Source organism: Myxine glutinosa, chromosome 8, assembly GCF_964187855.1.
Source record: "Myxine glutinosa chromosome 8, kmMyxGlut1.1, whole genome shotgun sequence".
In the NCBI taxonomy this organism is placed as follows: Eukaryota; Metazoa; Chordata; class Myxini; order Myxiniformes; family Myxinidae; genus Myxine; species Myxine glutinosa.
The window spans coordinates 55,453,491-55,476,753 of NC_136268.1; the positions used below are offsets into that span (position 1 = coordinate 55,453,491).

Sequence of the window (23,263 nt, forward strand, 5' to 3'; positions counted from 1 at the left end):
TTGGGGAAGAATCGGGGGAACTGTTAGGTCGCGGCAATACCACCGCTCGGTAAATAACATCCTAACCGCGTCCGTAACAATTGGTGTCGAGGAGTGAGATTCGAGGCCCGAACCAAATTTTTAAAAAAACAGCTAGGAAAAAATTTGGTCAAAATTATAAAGTACCGAAATTTGATTTTGTTTTACAAAAAAACCCGAATTTTGAAAGTCGCGCTATGGGAGATCAAGACGGCTGGGTTCCGGTAGAGGAGAGTGAGGCAGGGTCGATCCAGGACCAAATTGAGGGACATGAGGAGAGCGAAGCAGTGAGGGCGGCAGGTTCGCAAAATGGCGTCCTCGCGCACGAGGTTACGGGCGCGCAAAATGGCGCCTCGCACATGGCTACGGCGACCGCGCCCGCGACTGTAGCAGCGCCGTTGGTGGATTTGAACCTTTTTTTTATACAAATGAAGGCCCTTATGGACAAGAATAGCGAAGAAATGGAAAGCAGAATGATGGGGGTAATGGGGAACCGGATGGATGCTCAGAGTGAGCAAATGAGGGCTGATAGTGAGCGATTGGGGGGCAGAATGGGGGGCAAAATGGGAGAAATGGGGGAACGGCTAGAAGCTAAATTAGAGGGGTTAGACAATGGGATAGAAGGGGTGAAACATGGGTTAGCGGGGGTAGAAAACAGAATGGCCGCTCAAGAGAATCAAATGGAAGGGATGAACAAGGGGTTAGAGGGGTTAGAAAACAGTATGGAAGGCAAATTGAGGGACATGAGGGACCAAGCGGAAAGGGAAGTTAAAAAAATGGGGCAGCAGATAGAGGGGGTCAGAATGGGGGTAGAAACCAAACTGGATGCTCACAGGGAGGAAATGGAGCAGATGAGGGTGGCATCTGGGCAGGAGATGCAAGTGATGGGAGAAGAGATCAGAAGAGGTGTGAGTGAGGAGGTCGGAGGAGTGCGCGAGGAGGTGAGGCACTGTAAGGAGCGCATGGAGAAGGAGGTGAGAAAGGGGACTGTAAAATTGCAAGGTGGTATAGAGGAGTTGACGCTGGGAGTAGAACAGCTGACAGTGGGACAAAAGGAGTTGGGGGACCAGGTAAAGAAGAACACAGCGGTAATAGAGGGTTTAAAATCGACACAGAAGGAGATGAAAAAGGACGTAGGGGTAATTAAAAAAGAGTGTCAGACGGTACATGAGGACCTGACGAGGAAAATGAACAAGGTGGTAGAGGTGATGGAGGTTAAAGAGCGGGAGGTGCGGGAGCACATAGAAAAAAATAAGGTGGAGTTAGAGGAAGAACTTAAGGGGGTGCACGAGGAGATGAAGGAGGTGAAGCAGAAATTAGAAGAAGTGGAAGAAGGGGTGAGCGAAATTAAGAAGCGACGGAGAGAGGATAAGAAAGAGATAAAGGAGGAAATAAAAGAATTGGTCCAAAGTCTGTGTTCGGATCGTGATGATGTGCTCATTAACCGGATGAGGGATTCGCAGGTGATGGAGGAGAAGTGAAGAGAAAGAGGACCCGGTGTAAGTGGTGACCAATATGGTCGTGCGTATGATGCGCCAGGTGATTTAATAAGCTTGGGGGTCGAGATGGACCCGGATGTTCGTGAGAGGCCAAGAGTGAGGTGTATGGCTGGTCCGGAGGGTATGGAACGAGGGTGCGAGCGAGAGGGTCCGGTGATGGGAGAGGTGCGAGGTGTGAGTGAGCAAGGTTGTGGTGGTATGGATTGGGTAGCAGGTTGCGGAAGTGTGACCCATGCATCGACACCAACAGGGGTAGTTTTTAGAGGGACAGGGGAGGCACGGGAGCCCCTTGGGGGTAATGTACTGTGGGGGCCCGGCCGGTTCGGCCCCGCGCTGACCCCGCAAGGGGCGACGCACGGGGTCCGGCAGGTGGGCAACGACTCGCATACGAGGTGGTCCCACAAGGTCCCACTCGCGCCGTATGACGGCAAGAGTGATCTACGCGCGTACCTGGCGCAGTTTGACTGTGTGTGTAAGGGCAACGGTTGGGGTGAGGACGAAGGTGGAGTACACCTGGTGGCCGCATTGCGCGGCGCGGCGGCGGAGGTGCTGACGGCATTACCACCGGGTGCTCTCACCCTGCCAGCCCTCCGCGACGCCCTAATTAATCGATTCGGCATTGAACAGCAGAGCGAGCTTGTTAAAGCTCAGCTCGCGCTGCGAAAACGCAAGCCCCAGGAAGCCATCGGGGAACTTGCCCACGACATTCGCCGCGCAGTGGGGATCGCACATGCTAACATGGCAGCGGATTCCCGGGAAAGCCTGGCGCTGGACCATTTTATCCAGGCCCTCCCGGATATTGAGCTCCGGCAACAGCTCGCCATGTGGCGCCCGCAGACTCTGAGCCAGGCGGCTGACGCTGCAGCCCGTTGGGAAGCAGCGAGGCCCCTGGCCCGGGGGAGCGAGCGTCACGCAATGGCGGTCCGCCAGGTGGGACCCCCGATGGAGGGCGGACCCCTTAGGGGCCGCCCCCGACGTGAGTCCTGACCTGGCGGGCATGGTCCGGAGGCTGGTGGACCAGCGCCTGGCGGGACCTGGACCATGGCAGGCGGCCCCGGAGGTGGCCCGCAGTGGACCACGAGCGGGTAATCCAATTCGGACCTTCAGGGGGGGAAATTTGGAATTCCGGAGACAAGCACCTTATCAGGTGAGGTGCTATGCTTGCAACCGTCTGGGTCACCTGGCGCAGTACTGTCGAGCCACGCGCCGGGATGATCCCCGGCGGTTGAGGTCCTCAACTCCGCCCAGGGGGGAGCGGGTTAGCCGACCCCAGACACCCCCCCACCAGACCCCGGGAAACTAGAAGGTGTCGGGCACGTAGGGCGGTGTTCGGCAGAAGAGGATGGAGGAGAGCCCTCATTGACGCGACAGGTCATTTATTGTGGCAAAATTGGAACCGGTAGCCTGACAATCAGATGCAAAATTGCCGGCGTGGGGGTAGACGCCGTAGTGGACACAGGAGCTAGCGCCACGATCATCAGCCCTGTGGTCCTTGATTCGAGCGCAGGTGGCTGGGATAAGATCCAGCGCCTGCAAAATTATAGTTTGCAACTTGCTACCGGGGTAACGGCCCCGATCATAGGGCGTGGTTCTGTGACCCTCAAGTTAGGGTCGGTAAGGAGGGAGATAGATGTTTGGGTGGCGGAGGTGTGCGACCCATGTTTAATAGGGTTGGATTTGTTGACTGCCAGCGGTTGTAAAATCGACTTGTGCCGGGGGATCCTGCAGGTGGGAGCAGAAGAGCTGCCGTTAGGGGGAGTGAGCACGGCCGAGAGAGCGGAGCTGGAGGCTTCCGAGGCCGTGACCATTCCTCCAAGGGCCGAGGCGATAGTGCCGGCCCGGTGGGCAGCTCGCCCAACATGGCAGGAGTCCTGCGGCCTGGTCGAACCGGTGGCAGCGCAGTCCATACCGGGTTTAATCGTGGGCCGCACCCTTGTAAAAACGGACGGACCGGTAGTGGCCGTCCGAGTAATAAATATAAGTACAGAACCACACACTATAGTAAGGGGCACGAGGGTAGCTGGCTGCACCCCAGTTGAGGAAGTCGCGACAGTGAGGGGCGAGAACGTCCAGCCGAGCCGGCCCCGGGGGGAGCCTTCAATAAGAAGTAGGAATTGGCCCGATCCCATTTGCGAGATGGTAAATCGTAGTAGCGTAGAGTTGGGAGGTACCCAGAGGGAGGCCTTACACAAACTGGTTGGGTCCCATTTGGACCTCTTCTCCCTGTCCACCGAGGATATTGGATGTACGGGCCTGGTGAAACATCAGATCCACACCGGTGAGGCCCGGCCTATTCGTCAGGCCGCCCGACGGCTCCCTTGGAGCAAGAGGGCAGAAGCTGACGAGCAGGTTGAAAAAATGCTCGACGCAGGCGTGATCGAGCCCTCGGGAAGTCCTTGGATGTCACCTGTTGTGCTGGTCAAAAAGAAGGATGGGACCACGTGGTTCTGCGTGGACTATCGCCAGCTAAACAACGTGACACTCAAGGACTCATATCCCCTGCCAAGGATTGATGACACCCTCGATGCCGTTGCGGGCTCAAATTGGTTCTCAACTTTGGACCTCAAGAGTGGGTATTGGCAGGTGGAGATGGATAGGGCAGGGAAGGAGAAAACGGCATTTTCCACAGGTAAGGGACTGTATCAGTTTACTGTGATGCCGTTTGGTTTGTGTAACGCCCCCGCCACCTTTGAAAGATTGATGGAACATGTACTAGGCGGCATGCCATGGCAATCATGCCTGGTGTACCTGGATGACGTCCTAGTACATGCCAAAACGTTCCCCCAAGCAGTAGCTAATTTGGACCAGGTGTTTAGGTGCCTCAGACAGGCAGGGTTGAAACTGAGCCCCAGTAAGTGCACCTTGTTTGCCAAGGAGGTGGCCTATTTAGGCCACGTCATCGGTTGCGAGGGGGTAAAAACAGACCCAGACAAAATTAAAGCGGTAGAGGAGTGGCCCGCACCACGTACCATCAAAGAGGTGCGGGGATTTTTGGGACTCTGCTCCTACTACCGGCGCTTCGTGGCGAAATTTGCGGAGTTGGCTCGGCCCCTTCACCGCCTTACGGAGAAGGGGACGAGATTTAATTGGACAAGGGAGTGCCACGAGGCCTTCCAAAAATTGAAGGGGTGTCTAACATCCGCACCCCTTCTAGCTTACCCCACTAGCAACGGGGCATTTACCCTGGACACGGATGCGAGCCAGGAAGGATTGTGCGCAGTTTTGTCTCAGACACAGGAGGGCGTGGAGAGAGTGATTGGTTACTATAGTCGGGCCTTAAGTAGGCCCGAGCGAAATTATTGTGTCACTCGCAAAGAGTTATTGGCTATGCTGGCTGCCATGAACCATTTCCACCCGTACTTGTACGGGCGGAAATTTTTGGTTAGAACTGACCATTCCTCCTTGCAATGGCTCCTTCGGTTCAAGGAACCGGAGGGCCAAATTGCAAGGTGGTTGGAAAAGTTGCAGCAGTACGATTTTGATGTGGCCCATAGGGCCGGGAAGGCCCATGGTAATGCGGACGCACTCTCTCGGCGTCCTTGTCTGGGGGAAAACTGCAAATTTTGTGCGAGACACGAGGAGAGGGAACAATTGGGCGATTCGGACCCGACCCTCGTTGTCCGTGCAACCCGGGTGAGAGGGCCAATTTTGCCACTAACCGCAGATGAGGAATTCGGAACTTTGGCTTGGAGCGCGGCCCAGTGGGAGGACCCCGTACTGGGGCCGGTGCACGAATGGGTGAGATTGGGGCAAAGACCTAATGGGGAAGAGGTCACCCCCCTCGGGGCACAGACCAAGGCATATTGGGCTCAGTGGAAAACCCTGGAATTGAAGGATAACATCTTGTATCGCAAGTGGGTGGAGGTTCCCTCTGATAAAACTTCCTGGCTGGTGGTAGTCCCAAATAAATTTAAGACTGATATATTGCAACAGGTGCATGGTACCCGCCCCGGCGGCCATTTGGGCAGGACAAAGACGACATCGCAGGTACGCCGGAGGTTTTATTGGGTGAATATGGGGCGTGACATACAGGACTGGTGTCGGAGATGCGACGCCTGTACTGCCAAAAAGGGACCAGCACGGAGGATGAGGGCCCCCCTTCAATTACACCAGGTGGGGGCCCCCCTAGAGCGGGTGGCCATGGATATCCTAGGCCCACTACCCCGCACCCGCCTAGGTAATAAGTACATCCTCGTTGTGATGGACTACTTCACCAAGTGGCAGGAGGCCTACGCCCTCCCCAACCAAGAAGCAGGGGTGGTAGCGCAGGCCTTCGTGGAAGGATTTGTGTGCCGGCATGGGATTCCACAGGAGTTGCACACCGACCAGGGATGAAATTTTGAGAGCAAATTGCTAAAAGATGTGTGCAGTCTCCTGTCAATTCGGAAAACAAGAACAACGCCTTTAAGACCTCAATCTGACGGGATGGTGGAAAGATTCAACCGAACTTTAATCCAACAACTGGCACTGTTTACCGCCACCCGTCAGGATGACTGGGACGAACATCTCCCTTATTTGCTCATGGCCTACCGAACCAGCCAGCACGGGGCCACCGCATGCAGTCCAGCGTTGCTTATGTATGGGCGGGAGTTACGGGCTCCCGCCGACTTGCTATGCGGTCCCGTGCCAGACACAGTGGTTAACCCGCCGAGGGAGGGGTACACACGTCACCTAGAGGAAGGCATGGAGCTAGTCCATGCCTTCGCCCGCCGCCAACTCCATCTGGCGGGGGAAAAGATGAAGCGCAGGTACGACCACCGGAGCCAGGGGAGTCAGTACACTCCGGGGATGAAGATTTGGTTCTTCAATCCCCGGAGGAGGAAGGGTAGGTGCCCGAAACTCACCTCTCCCTGGCAAGGCCCGGGGGTCGTCCTGTCGCAAGTCTGTGACGTGGTAGTAAAAATCAAAATGGGGCCACGAGCCCTCCCTCGGATCGTCCACGCCGACCGGATAAGGCCTTACACCGGCGAGCAGGCGCCCCCGTGGATTGCCTCGGCTTTAGATGCCGAGGCGGGACCCAGTACCTCTGAATAAGGGGGGCTTATTAGTGCCAGAGGACTGGGGGATTGATGAGCGATGGGCCCGGTGGGTAAGGGTGGCATCCCTGCCACCCTTCCCATGATGGGGGGCAGATGCGCTATAGATTATGGGGTGATGGCAGTGAAAACTAGCCCGGGTGGGTTAGGTTATATTGTTAGGGATCTAGAGAATGACATTAGGTAACGTTAAGGTTAGTTAGTGACAAGGATACCTGTAGAGGGGACGCAGGTAGATTAGTGTGGATGATAATGACGTGGGAGCGCTGAGTGTAAGGGAAGACGGAGGAGCGCGAGTTTTAGAAGGGAGTAGACAGGGCAGATGATGCAATGTGAACGGAAGTGCTGGTGAGCAGCTTCAAATGAGGCATCGGTGAGGCAATGCTCCGAGGTGTGTGTGAGTGTACAAGTGATGAATGAGAGAGCATTGCGGATGAGTGTCATGGTGAGTAGTGAGTGTTGTGGATCAGCGCGAATGCGCTTGGGGGAGAGAAGGGTGCAGGCGGCACCAAGTATGAGAGCACAGGTGTGCAAGTACAGGTGTGTGGAATATATGGAGCAGAGAATGAGTGGTGTGGAGAGAGTTGGAGTAAGTGGTACGGAGTGGTGTGCATGGTGCGAAGGTGTGGATGGGGGAAGAGTGGACCCCCTTTTCACGAGTACCCGGGGAGGGTAGTTTAAAGAATAGTTAGAAGGTATAGGTAAATTGTGGTTGGATATTGGCATTTGTGGTGCGGTTGCAGAATGGTATTGTGGATGGGTGCATTGGTGTGGTGAAATTGGCTGGTCGTGTGGCCTGTTAGTATGAGTGTGAATGGTTGGGCACTCCGCCACTGTTAGATGTCGGCCAGGTGAGGCCGCAGGTGGGCTCTGGGAGCCGTTAGTGTCAGTGGGTGCCTGAGGATCCCGGGTGTGGATCGGGCAGCCCGTGCCAGAGAGGGCACTGAGGGGGTGAGAGTGCGAGAGGGCCTTCCCCAGTTAGTTAGGTTAGGGTGAGGAGCAGGTGAGCTCGGTAGGCAACAACAGTGGTGGAGGTGTGCAGGTGGGCGGACCAGCTGGGAGCGTCACACGACCCAGCCACCGAAATTGTGCAAGGGCACCGAGTGATGAATCGGGGGAGTGAGACCCCAACTTGAGAAGCACCACAGTTTGGTCAATGGGAATTGGTTTTTAGAACCCATAGTGTAAGTGGGCCAATGGTTTGGCAGGAGAAAGACCCCGGGTAATGTAAAGTTGTTAAAGTCATTTAGGAAATAGTTAGGATTGATGAACCTGTCGCACCATACGCAGCCACTTACGTGAGGTGGTGATGATGACTCCACACCTGTGTTCCTTTGTTCTGTGTTGCAGGAAAGGAGAATTGCTGTGTGGATTTGTGAGACGCATCATGACGTGGATAAGACATTGGGGTGATTCCATCTCTCCCTCCTTAGGAGGGACTGATGATGAATTGGTGATGGCAGATTTTGATGAGAGTTGGAAATGGCAAATTTGATTGGTTAGGAGGGAGAGAAGACGAATTTGGTTTATGGGAGGAACGGGGAAGACAGTAGGGACGTTTGTTGATGTGTAAAGTAGATGTTTATGGGTAGTGTTGTGTTTTGTGGATACAGTAAGGGGTAAGGGAGGGGCAATGTAGGTTACCTGGTGGGGGGGGGGGAGGGGGGGGCGTACGGTAGGAACGTACCTGTCTCACCTGGTTCCCATGTGCCCCCAGTGTGCATTACCTTGAATTGCGTGCACTTTTGCGCCCTTACCACCTTACTCACTTGTCTTCTTTTGTCTCCCACCTCCGAGGATCTGGCTTTGGGGCAGAGAGAGAGGAGAGAGAGGTGCTGGCTCCGCAGTTGTGGGCCTGTACTTCCGCTGCTTGCTGCCTGGATCGATACACCATATGGACCGCAATTTTTGTGGCCGCCCACCATGGACCGCAGTTCTTTTGCGGGCAAGCACCACCCGTTGATGGACCTCTGGGTCAACGTGGCACCTATGCCATACAGGTGAACCACTTTTAGTTGGCCCCCTGACGGCCACAATTAAGAAATGGACGCGGTTGGCGCCTTTCTTTATTTCTAAAGAAGCCAGAAGGCCAAGTGCACTCCAAGAAGGCAAGACCAGCGGCAGAACATCGGCCGGCTGCGACACCACCGGTGACCATGGACACTTAATTGTGCATTTTTATGAACACTTTATTGGTGCACCGGATGGTGCTGACTGTGCGTATGGGGTGGTGCTTTTGGTGCTTGGACGGGGTGCTCTGCACATTATTAAAGGCTGTAGGGCCACAGGGCACTCGTGGGTTGGTGTATCGATGCTGGCATGCGTGCTCTCTCTATGCATAACATCTGCATGTGTTCCTCAAAGAACAGGTCCTGGATCGTAGTGTAAATATCAGTGTAGTCTTGTATAAATGATGCTCCCTACCGGCTGTATGTTTAGTTTGAGGATGCTTTCCGCGATTCGGTTATTCTGTGGGTGTGTTTCTGTTAGGAGAAGGGTGCAACGTCGCAGGGGGACATATTTACTCATTTGTGAACATCTGTAAAACTGTCGCACTCAGGGTTGAGTTAATAGTAGAGGGAACTACATCTGAGTGCCACACTAAAGTAGGTAAAAATTTATCGGGTCGGGACGCCCCGAGGTAGAGAAGGGTGCAATGTTGCGGATATGGGATTTGCATCCATCCATATCCACTTGTAAATATTCCCCTATTTCCTTAATACTTCCCAACTATCCCCAATCCCCCATTCCCTAGTCCCATTTTCTGTAAACAACACTCTGTAGACCCGACCTCCCCCTATTTCCCCCATTAAATGTCGTGCCCAGGTTCACCGCATCTCATGTAAGACAACTATAGGACATCTTGCTAGTTATTCTTAGTCTATGTCAGTTAAGGACTCGTTTCCATTAATTCTGACCCTTCGTTGCACCAGAATGTGATTGTATGGCACCGTTAGGAAGTTTAGGACCTCCCAATACCTCCCCGCAGCTCTTCCTCACGGTTCAGCAACAACAACAACAACAACAGCAACGGCAGCGGCGTGCACAGGGAGTGTGCGTCCTCACTCCGGCTTGGTTGGTAGGGGGTGTTGGGAGGGCACGAGGCCTTCCCAACGAGCCGCCATCGAACATGTGCTCGACGGGGTTACCAAATAGGGGCTCCCTGTCAGCTCCTCGTCAAGGGCGGAGCCCGGTAACCCCCGCACCCAATGGAAGCGGCGGACCGGCCCCAGGGGGGCGGAGCCAACCAGCCGAGGGCGTGTGACTCCCCGCTGAGCATGCGCAGGAAGAGGGAGGTGACGTCAGATGCGCGCTGAGCTTGGAGCAAGCAAGACGTACCCTCCGAGCGCTGTGAGGCCTCCCTGCATCTCTTGGACCGTGCTTGATCCTGTCCCCGAGCCAAGGTGCACCTTGTGCTATCGAACTACCTGTCCTTCCCTGCCATCAATCCCTGTGTAAGTCAGCCTTGTTCCGTTTGTCTGTGGTCTGTCTGGGATAAGATAAGACTGTAATTAAGTGCCTATCTCTTCTGTGTCTTTACCTCACTACCTTGTAATCTACCCCTTTTCTCCACCACTGTAATTATATCCTCCTCCGGAGGTCTTGAGAACTGTACCCCTTGCGTCGTTTCATCTATCCCAGTCGTTGTGTCCTTTCCATCATTGATTTAGCATAGCGCGATTTGGTCAACGTTTGGGTGGAATCGGGTGAGTTGGGGAAGAATCGGGGGAACTGTTAGGTCGCGGCAATACCACCGCTCGGTAAATAACATCCTAACCGCGTCCGTAACAATATTATTGTTTGTTCATCACCCTTGGTGTGGTTTCATTATTGATTAATTTCAACCAAGGATAACATATCTTTCTGCCGGGAACCCTCTCGGGGTTCGGAGGTTTACCGAGACCAGGGGATAGGGGAGGATCCCGTAACACTTGTGGACTTGATTAGTAAGATTATGGCGTTTCGTATGATGGTGATTAAGATCCTGCTGCATGGACTACCTTGTTTGGAGGTTTCTGGCCAACTCCCTTTTGAGCTAAGCTGAGGGCCTGGGCTACTCCTGAGATGTTTTTCTGATTGATGTCCAACACCTGGACCTCACACCACTACTGTCCTTCTACTCCAGCATGCTGAACGCTTAGCAAGCGTTTAAAATAAGCCCCTGGAAAACAGCAACCTCAAAAGAAATGTTATTGTGTGAACCCCTCTTTGACAACCCACTTTTTGAAAGTATTCCGAAGGATCGAAGTTTTGTTGAGAAATTTGTTGGGAATGACATCCGGAGAGTACATGATCTGTTGAATGGGGCAGGAAATTTGGTGAGTGTTGCTGCTCTGCTGGAAGCTGGAAGCATCAGGTCAGCAAGACACGTCTCTCTTGTGCTATGTGGTGTGTTGAAAAGGTTCTGTGACAATCTCTATATATAAAGGAGTGTCTGTGTGTGTGTGTGTCTGTCTGGATGTCCGCTTATAACTCAAGAACTACACATCGGAGAAAAGTTTTAGACACAGATTCGGAATCAGCATAAAATCCTGGTGGTTATAGGCTACGTTTTATTTTAATATCAATGGTTTAAAAAAACCGCGCCACCTACAATTCCATGGTGGTTTGTGGCGGCGCTAGACGTTCGGGGTGTATTGCAATGGTTTGTCGGGTTTGGCTGTGGGTTCAGAATAGCTCCCATTTCCTCATGTTCTTCCACTTTTATTTTGAATCTTCTGTTACAACGCCTTCCTTATGTACCTTATATCCCCCCGACGAGACCTCTACATAATTTCATGCGGCAGAATTTCGTACATTTTTTGAGTGAAAGAAGTGAGACGAAGTTGTAGGAGGAAGAAGAGGCGCGGCCACTGTGGAGGGCCTCAATCGTGAGTGGAAATGGCGGGAATTGCGTTTGTATCGCAAAGTAAAGGATCTGCATTCATTTCTGAACTTGCATTGGTGGATTGTTATACATCTGCATTATAATTCATAAAAAAACTTTATGTTGAACTTGAAGGCTCCAAGCACGGACTATATATATAGCCCTCATTGAGGTAAAAATAAAAGTAAAAATCCTGCTATCGCTTGCCAAGCTAGCCGTTCCCCCCCCCCTCCCCCTCCCCCTCCCCCCTCCCCTCTCCTCCTCCCCCTCCCTCCTCCCCCTCCCCCTCACCCCCTCCCCCACCCCCTCCCCCTCACCCCCTCCCCCACTCCCTCCCCCTCCCCCTCACCCCCTCCCCCTCCCCCCTCACCCCTCACCCCCTCCCCCTTCCACTCCACTCCCCCCTCCCCCTCCACTCCCCCTCACCTCCCCCTCACCCTCACCCCCTCCCCCCTCCCTCTCTCCCTCCCCCTCCCTCTCCCCCTCCCCCTCCCTCTCCCCCCTGCCCTCCCCTCCCCCCTCCCCTCACCTCCCCTCACCCCCTCCCCTCCCCTCACCCCTCCCCTCCCCCACTCCCTCCCCCTCCCCCCCCACTCCCTCCCCCTCCCCCTCACCCCTCCCCCTCACCCCTCCCCCCTTCCCCTCCACTCCCCCTCCCCCCACCCCCTCACCTCCCCCCCTCCCCTCTCCTCCTCCCCCTCCCTCCTCTTCTCCCCTCTCCTCCTCCCCCTCCCTCCTCTTCTCCCCTCCCCCCCTCTTCTCCCCTCCCCCCCTCTCCTCCCCTCCCCCCCCGTTCCCCTCCCCCCCAGTTCCCCTCCCCTCCCCTTCCTCCTCCCCTCCCCTTCCTCCTCCCCTCCCTTGCCCCGCCCGGCAATGCCGGGTACTTCCCATGGCCAGCTGTACGTGGGCTGCTCGAGGGTTGGAAAACCAAGCAATCTTTATGTCTTGGCACCAAGTAAGAAAACCAGAAATGTTGTACACCAAGAGGTTTTGAGAAATTGAAAATTGACAAAACGTCATGTAGGAAATGTACTGTGATATTGCTCTAAAATATACATGTTCTTTTCATCATATATTTGTATTATTCTTATTCAACCCGGGCGAAGCCCCCCCTCCCCCCTCCCACTCCCCCCTCCCCTCCCCCTCCCCTCCCCCTCCCCCTCCCCTCCCCCGCCCCTCCTCCTCCCCCATTCCTCCCCCTCCCCCCTTCCTTTCCCCTCCCCCCTTCCTTTCCCCTCCCCCCTTCCTTTCCCCTCCCCCCTTCCTTTCCCCTCCCCCCTTCCTCCCCCCTCCCCCCTTCCTCCCCCTCCCCCTCCCTCCCCTCCCCCCTCCATCCCCCTCCCCCTTCCCCTCCACTCCCCTCCCCCATTCCTCCCCCTCCCCCCTTCCTTTCCCCTCCCCCCTTCCTTTCCCCTCCCCCCTTCCTTTCCCCTCCCCCCTTCCTCCCCCCTCCCCCTTCCTCCCCCTCCCCCTCCCTCCCCCTCCCCCCTCCATCCCCCTCCCCCTTCCCCTCCACTCCCCTCCCCTCCCCCTCCACTCCCCCTCCCCTCACCCCTCCCCCCTCACCTCCCCTCCCCCTCCCCGCTCCCCCCTCCCCCCTCCCCCCTCCCCCCTCCCCTCTCACCTCCCCTCACCCCCTCCCCCCTCCCCTCCCCCTCCCCTCCCCCTCCCCCTCCCCTCACCCCTCCCCCCTCACCTCCCCCCTCCCCCTCCCCTCCCCCCGCTCCCCCGCTCCCCCCTCCCCTCCGCCCCCTCCCCCTCCCCTCCGCCCCCCTCCCCCTCCCCTCCGCTCCCCCCTCCCCCTCCCCTCCCCTCTCACCTCCCCTCACACCCTCCCCCCTCCCCTCCCCTCCCCCTCCCCTCCCCCTCCCCTCACCCCTCCCCCCTCCCCCTCCCCCTCCCCTCCCCTCTCACCTCCCCTCACCCCCTCCCCCTCCCCTCCCCCCTCCCCTCCCCCTCCCCTCCCCTCACCTCCCCCTCCCCCTCCCCTCCCCCCGCTCCCCCTCCCCCCTCCCCTCCGCCCCCCTCCCCCTCCCCTCCGCTCCCCCCTTCCCCTCCCCTCCCCTCTCCCCTCCCCTCTCACCTCCCCTCACACCCTCCCCCCTCCCCTCCCCCCTCCCCTCCCCCTCCCCTCCCCCCTTCCTTTCCCCTCCCCCCTTCCTTTCCCCTCCCCCCTCACCTCACCCCTCCCCCCTCACCTCCCCCTCCCCCTCCGCTCCCCCCTCCCCCTCCCCTCCCCTCTCACCTCCCCTCACCCCTCCCCCCTCCCCTCCCCTCCCCCTCCCCTCACCCCTCCCCCCTCCCCTCCCCTCCCCTCACCCCTCCCCCTCCCCTCCCCCTCCCCCCGCTCCCCCCTCCCCCTCCCCTCCGCCCCCCCTCCCCCTCCCCTCCGCTCCCCCCTCCCCCTCCCCTCCCCTCTCACCTCCCCTCACCCCTCCCCCCTCCCCTCCCCCTCCCCTCCCCCTCCCCCCTCACCTCCCCCCTCCCCCTCCCCTCCATCCTCCCCCCTCCCCCCTCCCCCTCCCCTCCGCTCCCCCTCCCCTCCCCCTCCCCCTCCCCTCCCATCTCACCTCCCCTCACCCCCTCCCCCCTCCCCTCCCCTCCCCCCTTCCCCCTCCCCTCCGCTCCCCCTCCCCCTCCCCTCCGCTCCCCCCTCCCCCCTCCCCTCCCATCTCACCTCCCCTCACCCCCTCCCCCTCCCCTCCCCTCCCCCCCTCCACTCCCCCTCCCCTCCCCCCTCACCTCCCCTCACCCCCTCCCCCTCACCTCCCCTCACCCCTCCCCCCTCACCTCCCCCCTCCCCCCTCCCCTCTCCCCCTCCCCCCTCCCCTCTCCTCCTCCCCTCTCCTCCTCCCCCTCTCTCCTCGCCTCTCCTCCTCCCCCTCCCTCCTCTTCTCCCCTCCCCCCCTCTTCTCCCCTCCCCACCCTCTCCTCCCCTCCCCCCCCGTTCCCCTCCCCTCCCCTTCCTCTTCCCCTCCCTTCCCCCGCCCGGCAATGCCGGGTACTTCCCATGGCCAGCTGTACGTTGGCTGCTCGAGGGTTGGAAAACCAAGCAATCTTTATGTCTTGGCACCAAGTAAGAAAACCAGAAATGTTGTATACCAAGAGGAATTGAGAAATTGAAAATTGACAAAACGTCATGTAGGAAATGTACTGTGATATTGCTCTAAAATATACATGTTCTTTTCATCATATATTTGTATTATTCTTATTCAACCCGGGCGAAGCCGGGTACCTCAGCTAGTAACCCATATGGGGACTAATTTCCTCCTGGTGAGGAACTGTCCCCTGTACCTGTGGCAGCTGCCCCTCCTTTTCCAGATCTTGTGCTTTCCCCAAATAAGCATACAACCCACTCGGTCTCCAAAATCTCAACTCCTCTCCTTTGGAAGGCCACATGCTCATTATCCCTGGATGAACGGTGGAAATTTGGAACCTGGATGAATGGAGGAGGAATAATGGTCTGGGGCTGTTTTTCATGGTTCGGGCTAGGTTTGGGGAAGGCCCTTTCCTGTTGCAGCATGACAATACCCCCGTGCACAAAGCGAAGTCCATACGGAAATGGTTTGTTGAGATCGTTGTGGAAGAACTCGACTCGCCTGCACAGAGCCCTGACCTCAACCCCATCGAACACTTTTGGGATGAATTGGAACGCCGACTGTGAGCCAGGCCTAAATTGCCCAACATCAGTGCCCGACCTCACGAATGATCTTGTGGCTGAATGGAAGCAAATCCCTGCAGCAATGTTCCAACATCTAGTGGAAAGCCTTCCCAGAAGAGTGGAGGCTGTTATTGCAGCAAAGGGGGAGCAACTCCATATTAATGCCTATGATTTTGGAATGAGATGTTCGACGAGCACATACGGTGTGATGTTTGGGTGTTCACATACTTTTGGCCGTGCAGTGTATATATATGTATATGTGTGTGTATGTATATACCAAACCATATATATTGTTTTGTTACAGACACGACCAATTGTTACAGACACGATTTACAGTTACAGACAGACAGTTACAGTTACAGACACGACCAAACCAATTGTTACAGACACGACTTTGATGTTAAAGTGGGCCGAGCGGAATGGCCGTCGTGTCCGCACAAATTACCCGACTATACTCGACGTTGACGAAGTCGCGCGATGCTGGCTCAATAAGAAAAAGAAGACACCCGGCTGGATTACAATAACACAATACGACACCAGGGGTTCAGTTCTCAAGACCTCCGGAGGAGGTTATATTAAGGCGGAAAGGTCAGATTACAGGGGCTAGAGTTATAATCACAGAAAGACAGGCACTTAGACACACTCTTATATTAACCCCGGACAGACGACAGACAAACGGGACAAGGCTGACTCACACGGGGGTTGATGGAAAGGACAGGCGGGTAGCGATGGCTCCAGGTGCACCTGGGCTCAAAGGTCAGAATCGACTCGGTCCGGTCCAGAGATGCGGGGAGGTCGCAGCGCTCGGATGGCGTCTTGTCTGCTCAAGCTGGGGGCGCATCTGACTCAGCGCTCGCAGGTGGCTTTCCTTCTCCAAGCTGGGTGCGCATCTGACGTCACATCCGGCGCGGGGCCGCGTATATCCGGCGGGGAGTGACACGCCCTCGGCTCGTTAGCTCCGCCTCGTGGAATCGGCACGTTGCTTCTCATTGGGTGCGTGCGGGGGGTTTACCAGGCTCCGCCCTTGACGAGGAGCTGACAAGGAGCCCCTTCGTGGTAACCCCGTGGAGCGCATGGTCTATGGCGCTAATCGAGCCGGTGTGAGGACGCATCCTCCCCCGCTCCGCCGCCATCTCCTCTGTTGTTGTTGTAATTGTTGGGGAAGAAGATGGAAGGAGGTATGGGAAAGGTCCTAAACTCACTACTGATGCCATATAATCACATTCTGGTGCAACGAAGAGTCATAATTAATGGAGACGAGGCCTTAACTGACATAGAATAAGAATAACTAGGAAGATGTCCGAAAGTTGTCTACGTGTGGTGCGGTGGACCTGGGCACGACATTTAATGGGGGAATAAGGGGAAGGTCGGCTCTACTGATTGTTATTTACATGCAATGGGACTAGGGAATGGGGGATCGGGGAAAGTTGGGGAGTATTGGAGAAAATAGGGGAATATTTACAAGCGGATATGGAGGCCAAATTCCATATTCGCAACATTGCACCCTTCTCTACCCTCGGGGCGTCCCGACCCGATAAATTTTTACCTACTTTAGTGTGGCACGCAATGTAGTTCCCTCTACTATTAACTCTACCCTGAGTGCGACAGTTTTACAGATATTCACAAATGAGTAAATATGTCCCCCTGCGACGTTGCACCCTTCTCCTCACAGAAACACACCCACAGGATAACCGAATCCGGAAAGAATTCTCAAACTAAACATACAGCCGGTAGGGAGCATTATTTACAAGATTACGCTGATATCTACACTACGATCCAGGACCTGTCTTTGGAGGAACACATGCAGATGTTATGCATAGAGAGAGCGCGCTTGCCAACATCGATACACCAACCCACGAGTGCTCTGTGGCCGACGGCCTTTAATAACGTGCAGAGCACCCCGTCCCAGCATCAAAAGCACCACCCCACCACCAATCGGTGCAGTCACCATTGTTCATTGGAATAAAAATAAATTCGACAACCCCTAACCCTGCAGGTGTCTCTTGCTCTTCTTGTGGTGCACTTGGTGGTGTTAACTATTAGTGGTTCACCTGTATGGCATAGGTGCCACGTTGATCCATAGGTCCAACCCCGGGTGGTGCTTGGCCGCAAACGAACTGCGGTCCATGGTGGGTGGCCACAAACATTGCGGTCCATATGGTGTATCGATCCCGGCAGCAAACAGCGAAAGTGCAGGCCCACAACTGCGCAGCCAGCACCTCTCTCTCCTCTCTCTCTACCCCAAAGCCAGATCCTCGGAGGTGGGAGACAAAAGAAGAAACAAGTGAGTAAGGTGGTAAGGGCGCAAAAGTGCACGCAATGTAAGGTGATGCACACTGGGGGCACATGGGAACCAGGTGAGACAGGTACGTTCCTATCGTACGCCCCCCCCCCCACCAGGTAACCTACATGGCCCCTCCCTTACCCCTTACTGTATCCACACAACACAACACTACCCATAAACATCTACTTTACAAATCAACAAACATCCCTACTGTCTTCCCCGTTCCTCCCATAAACCAAATTCGTCTTCTCTCCCTCCTAACCAATCAAATTTGCCATTTTCAACTCTCATCAAAATTTGCCATCTCCAACTCAACATCAAAATTTGCCATCACCAATTCATCATCAGTCCCTCCTAGGGAGGGAGAGATGGAATCACCCCAATGTCTCATCCACGTCGTGATGCGTCTCACAAATCCTCACAGCAATCTCATTTCCTGCACAAAACAAAGAAAACACAGGTGTGGAGTCATCATCATCACCACAGGCAAGTGGCTGCGTATGGTGCGACAGGTTCATCAATCCTAACTATTTCCTAAATGACTTTAACAACTTTACACTACCCGGGGTCTTCCTCCGGCCAAACCATTGGCCCTCTTACACTATGGGTTCTAAAAACCAATTCCCATTGGCCAAACTGTGGTGCTCTTCAATTTGGGGTCTCACTCCCCCGATTCATCTCCCGGTGCCCTCGCACAATTTCTGGGCTGCGGCGTGTACCTCTCCCAGTGGGTCTACCCACCTGCACACCTCCACCACTGCAGTTGCCTCCGAGCTTACCTGCTCCTTACCCTAACCTGACTACCTGGGGAAGGCCCTCTGGCACTCTCCCCACTCGGTGCCCTCTCTGGCACTGGGCTACCCGGGTCCGTCCTCCGGATCCTCGGGCCCCATCCACAACTCTACCGGCTCCCAGAGCCCACCTGCGGCCTCACCTGGCCGACATCCTCACAGTGGTGGAGTGCTCAACCAACTACACACACTAACAGGCTACACGCCCAGCCATTTCCACAACACTAATGCACCCATTCACAACACCATTCTGCAACCGCACCACAAATGCCAATATCCAACCACAATTTACCTGTACCCTCTACCTAACACTTACACTACCCGCCCCGGGTACTCGTGAAAGGGGTCCACTCTTCCCCCATCCACACCTTCGCACCATGCACACCACTCCGTACCACTCACTCCAACTCTCTCCACACACCTGTACCTGCACACCTGTGCTCTCACACCTGGTGCCACCTGCACCCTTCTCTCCCCAAGCGCATTCGCGCTGATCCACACACTCACTACTCACACACTGCTCCACACACCTGTCCAGTTGCACACCTGTGCAATCACACCTGTCCAGTTGCACACCTGTGCAATCACACCTGTCCAGTTGCACACCTGTGCAATTACACCTGTTCAATTCTCACAAACACGGCATCATCTCAGCTAACTACTCCCTTCTGAAACTTGCGCTTCCCAGTCGTCCCTTTAAACTATTGCGCTCCCTCGTCATTATCATCCATACTAATCTACCTGCGTCCCCACTACAGGTATCAGTCACTAACTAATCTTAACGTTACCTAAGGTCATCTTCTCTAGATCCCTACACACAATATCCTAACCCACCCGGGCTAGTTTTCACTGCCATACACCCCATAAGCTATTGCTCCTTTGCCCCCCCATGGGAAGGATGGTGGATTTGCCATCCCACCACATCGGGGGTCTCTCACTACCAATTTCGCTCGTCCAAATCCAACAATTCAAAAATTTTCTATTTACTGCCAATTCTATTCACTTTTCTAAATTTTGTATCAAATCACTACTATCACTATCACCATTACCCGTCTACTTATTACATCCTCTCGGTGCGCCAATTCACATCTACAGCCCGGCTTCGTACAGCCGAGCAATGAATGCGGGTCGTTTTGTGCCAGCGGCTGGATACGTCCCGCATTCGGGGCAGGGACGGGGGCTTACCCGGGCCGAGATCCCACGCATCACCTCGGCGTGGAGCCATCCAATGTCCCGATCTCGACCTGCCGGCACGTCTCAACAAAACGTGGTCGCCATAACGACCCTTCCTATCGGGCTGCCCGCTCCGCCTAGTGGAGCACGGACGTTCAAAGCGAGGCCCAGCACGGATCGCGCACGGCGGTCCTTTCGAACCCGCCGTGGCTCGGATCCCCGCTGGTTCTCGCGGCACGCGAAACCCGGCACGCACCGAGGGCCCGCTTCGGCTAAAAGTCGACCTAACCTTTAACCCGGTCACCGTCGATGCTTCACCTGCTTGCTTACACCCCGCAGCCCGTTCCTTGCTCACACATCCCGCCGTGCCCATGCTCCTCGTACCTTTCCTTACACACCCAGGTACACCCATTCCACTCACAGCCTTGGTCACACACCTGACCACCGAACACCTTGGCACACATTCGTTGGTCGCACACCTCACCAAAACACCTCTTCGCGCCCCCCCTCGGTCACCTCCTCTGTGACAATCACAGGTGTGCTCTCATTCGCACACCCAACCACGTGCCTCACTACCAATTCCAGCGTGCATTCCCACTCACGCTCTACCATTCCAGGTGTGCATCCTTCCATCCCAGGTGTACATCCTCGCTCACCTGTCACAACTAACTCACGCTCCATGTCACTCTCACTACTTTCACCTCCATTCCTGACAGAGCACTCACCCTTACTCTTGACAGCGCACTCTTTCCTCATGCACCTGTCCGTTACACACCTTTCTCGCGCACACTCTCCCGTTACACCCTCTGTAACACTCACCACAGGTGGACACTCTTCCTTACTTCTGACAGCGCACTCTTTCCTCATGCACCTGTCCGTCACACACCTTTCTCGCGCACACTCTCCCGTTACACCCTCTGTAACACTCACCACAGGTGGACACTCTTCCTTACTTCTGACAGCGCACTCTTTCCTCATGCACCTGTCCGTCACACACCTTTCTCGCGCACACTCTCCCGTCACACCCTCTGTAACACTCACCACCCCGCGCTTCCATGTGCTCCCTCGCACACACGCTACGACCGACTCACTCTCGCCAGCACACTCACTCCTTGGCACGCACTTTTTCCTCACACACCCCAGAGTCGGACTTTCTTGCACACCTCCATTTTCGCACACCAGACCTGTCGCACACTTCACCAACGGCCTCTCACGAACACCCGGGTCTATCTCGACCCCCAAGCCTCTTAAATCACCTGGCGCATCATACGCACGACCATATTGGTCGCCACTTACACCGGGTCCTCTTCCTCTTCGCTTCTCCTCCATCACCTGCGAATCCCTCATCCGGTTAACGAGCACATCACGATCCAAACACAGACTTTGGACCAATTCTTTTATCTCCTCTTTTATCTCTTTGTTATCCCCTCTCCGTCGCTTCTTAATTTCGCTCACCCCTTCTTCCACTTCTTCTAATTTGTGCCTCACCTCTTTTATTCCCCGGTACGTCTCCTCAAGCTCGTCCTCCAAGGCTACCTTGACCGTTTCCATGTGCGTCCTCACCTGCCGGTCCTTCGTCTCCATTACCTCTATCACCTCGTCCAGCCTCGTTGTCAGTCCCTCACGTACCATCTGACATTCCCTCTTTGTCGCTATTAAGTCGTTTTTTATGTCGTTTTGTGTCGCTTTCAAACCTCCTAATACCGCAGTGTTCCTTTGAACCTGCTCCACTAACTCCGTCTGTCCCACCGTCAGCTGCTCCACCTCCTGCGTCAGGTCCTCTATGCCCCCTTGTAACTTTACAGTCCCCTTTCTCACCTCCTTCTCCATGTGCTCCTCACAGTGCCTCACCTCCTCGCGCACTCCTCCGACCTCCTCACTCACTCCTCTTCTGATCTCCTCTCCCATCACTTGCATCTCCTGCCCAGATGCCACCCTCATCTGCTCCATTTCCTCCCTGTGAGCATCCAGTTTGGTTTCTACCCCCATTCTGACCCCCTCTATCTGCTGCTCCATTTGTTTAACTTCCCTTTCCGCTTGGTCCCTCATGTCCCTCAATTTGCCTTCCATACTGTTTTCTAACCCCTCTAACCCATTTTTCACTCCCTCTATTTGATTCTCTTGAGCGGCCATTCTGTTTTCTACCCCCGTTAACCCATGTTTCACTCCCTCTATCTGATTCTCTTGAGCGGCCATTCTGTTTTCTACCCCCGTTAACCCATTCTTTACTTCTTTTATCCCGTTGTCTAACTCCTCAAATTTCTTTTCTAATCCCTCACCGGTACCCCTCATTTGGCCCTCTAATCGCCCACTATCAACCCTCATTTGCTCACTCTGAGCATCCATCCGGTTCCCCATTACCCCCAATTGCTCATTCTGAGCCTCCATCCGGTTCCCCATTACCCCCATTTGGTCCTCCAATCGCTCACCCAATCGCTTACTATCAGCCCTCATTTGCTCACTATTAGCCCTCATATCGTCCTTCTGCAGGTTGAGGGACGCCTGCATTTGCGCCATAAATTGCTCCATGAGGGCCTGCATTTGGGCCATCCCTCCCACTTGTGCAGCGGGTGCGGCCGCCGTAGCTACTTGCGAGGCGCCATTTCGCGCGCCCGTTACCTCGTGCGTGACGACGCTATTTTGCGAATCTGCTACCCCCGCTGTTTCGCTCTCCTCACGTGTCTCAATTTGGTCCTGGACCGACCCTGCTTCACTCTCCCCTACCGGACCCCAGCCGTCTTGATCCGCCATAGCGCGACTTTCAAAATTCGAGTTTCGTAAAACAAAACAAATTTCGGCCGCTCCAAATTTTGACCAAATTTTTTTTTTTCCTCTATTCGTTTTTTTTTTTTTTTTTTCAAAATTTGGTCGGGCCTCGAATCTCACTCCCGACACCAATTGTTACAGACACGACTTTGATGTTAAAGTGGGCCGAGCGGAATGGCCGTCGTGTCCGCACAAATTACCCGACTATACTCGACGTTGACGAAGTCGCGCGATGCTGGCTCAATAAGAAAAAGAAGACACCCGGCTGGATTACAATAACACAATACGACACCAGGGGTTCAGTTCTCAAGACCTCCGGAGGAGGTTATATTAAGGCGGAAAGGTCAGATTACAGGGGCTAGAGTTATAATCACAGAAAGACAGGCACTTAGACACACTCTTATATTAACCCCGGACAGACGACAGACAAACGGGACAAGGCTGACTCACACGGGGGTTGATGGAAAGGACAGGCGGGTAGCGATGGCTCCAGGTGCACCTGGGCTCAAAGGTCAGAATCGACTCGGTCCGGTCCAGAGATGCGGGGAGGTCGCAGCGCTCGGATGGCGTCTTGTCTGCTCAAGCTGGGGGCGCATCTGACTCAGCGCTCGCAGGTGGCTTTCCTTCTCCAAGCTGGGTGCGCATCTGACGTCACATCCGGCGCGGGGCCGCGTATATCCGGCGGGGAGTGACACGCCCTCGGCTCGTTAGCTCCGCCTCGTGGAATCGGCACGTTGCTTCTCATTGGGTGCGTGCGGGGGGTTTACCAGGCTCCGCCCTTGACGAGGAGCTGACAAGGAGCCCCTTCGTGGTAACCCCGTGGAGCGCATGGTCTATGGCGCTAATCGAGCCGGTGTGAGGACGCATCCTCCCCCGCTCCGCCGCCATCTCCTCTGTTGTTGTTGTAATTGTTGGGGAAGAAGATGGAAGGAGGTATGGGAAAGGTCCTAAACTCACTACTGATGCCATATAATCACATTCTGGTGCAACGAAGAGTCATAATTAATGGAGACGAGGCCTTAACTGACATAGAATAAGAATAACTAGGAAGATGTCCGAAAGTTGTCTACGTGTGGTGCGGTGGACCTGGGCACGACATTTAATGGGGGAATAAGGGGAAGGTCGGCTCTACTGATTGTTATTTACATGCAATGGGACTAGGGAATGG

At 55.3% G+C, this 23,263-nt stretch overlaps 1 long non-coding RNA gene across 1 annotated transcript in view; it reads right to left on the minus strand.

The window, feature by feature from the left end:
- Positions 1-23,263, minus strand: part of LOC144893279 (uncharacterized) — a 342,685-nt gene that overhangs the window by 200,840 nt on the left and 118,582 nt on the right. The window contains exon 2 of the long non-coding RNA XR_013624311.1: positions 18,687-18,762. This is a non-coding gene — a long non-coding RNA (uncharacterized LOC144893279). The remainder of the gene's footprint in view (positions 1-18,686; positions 18,763-23,263) is intronic.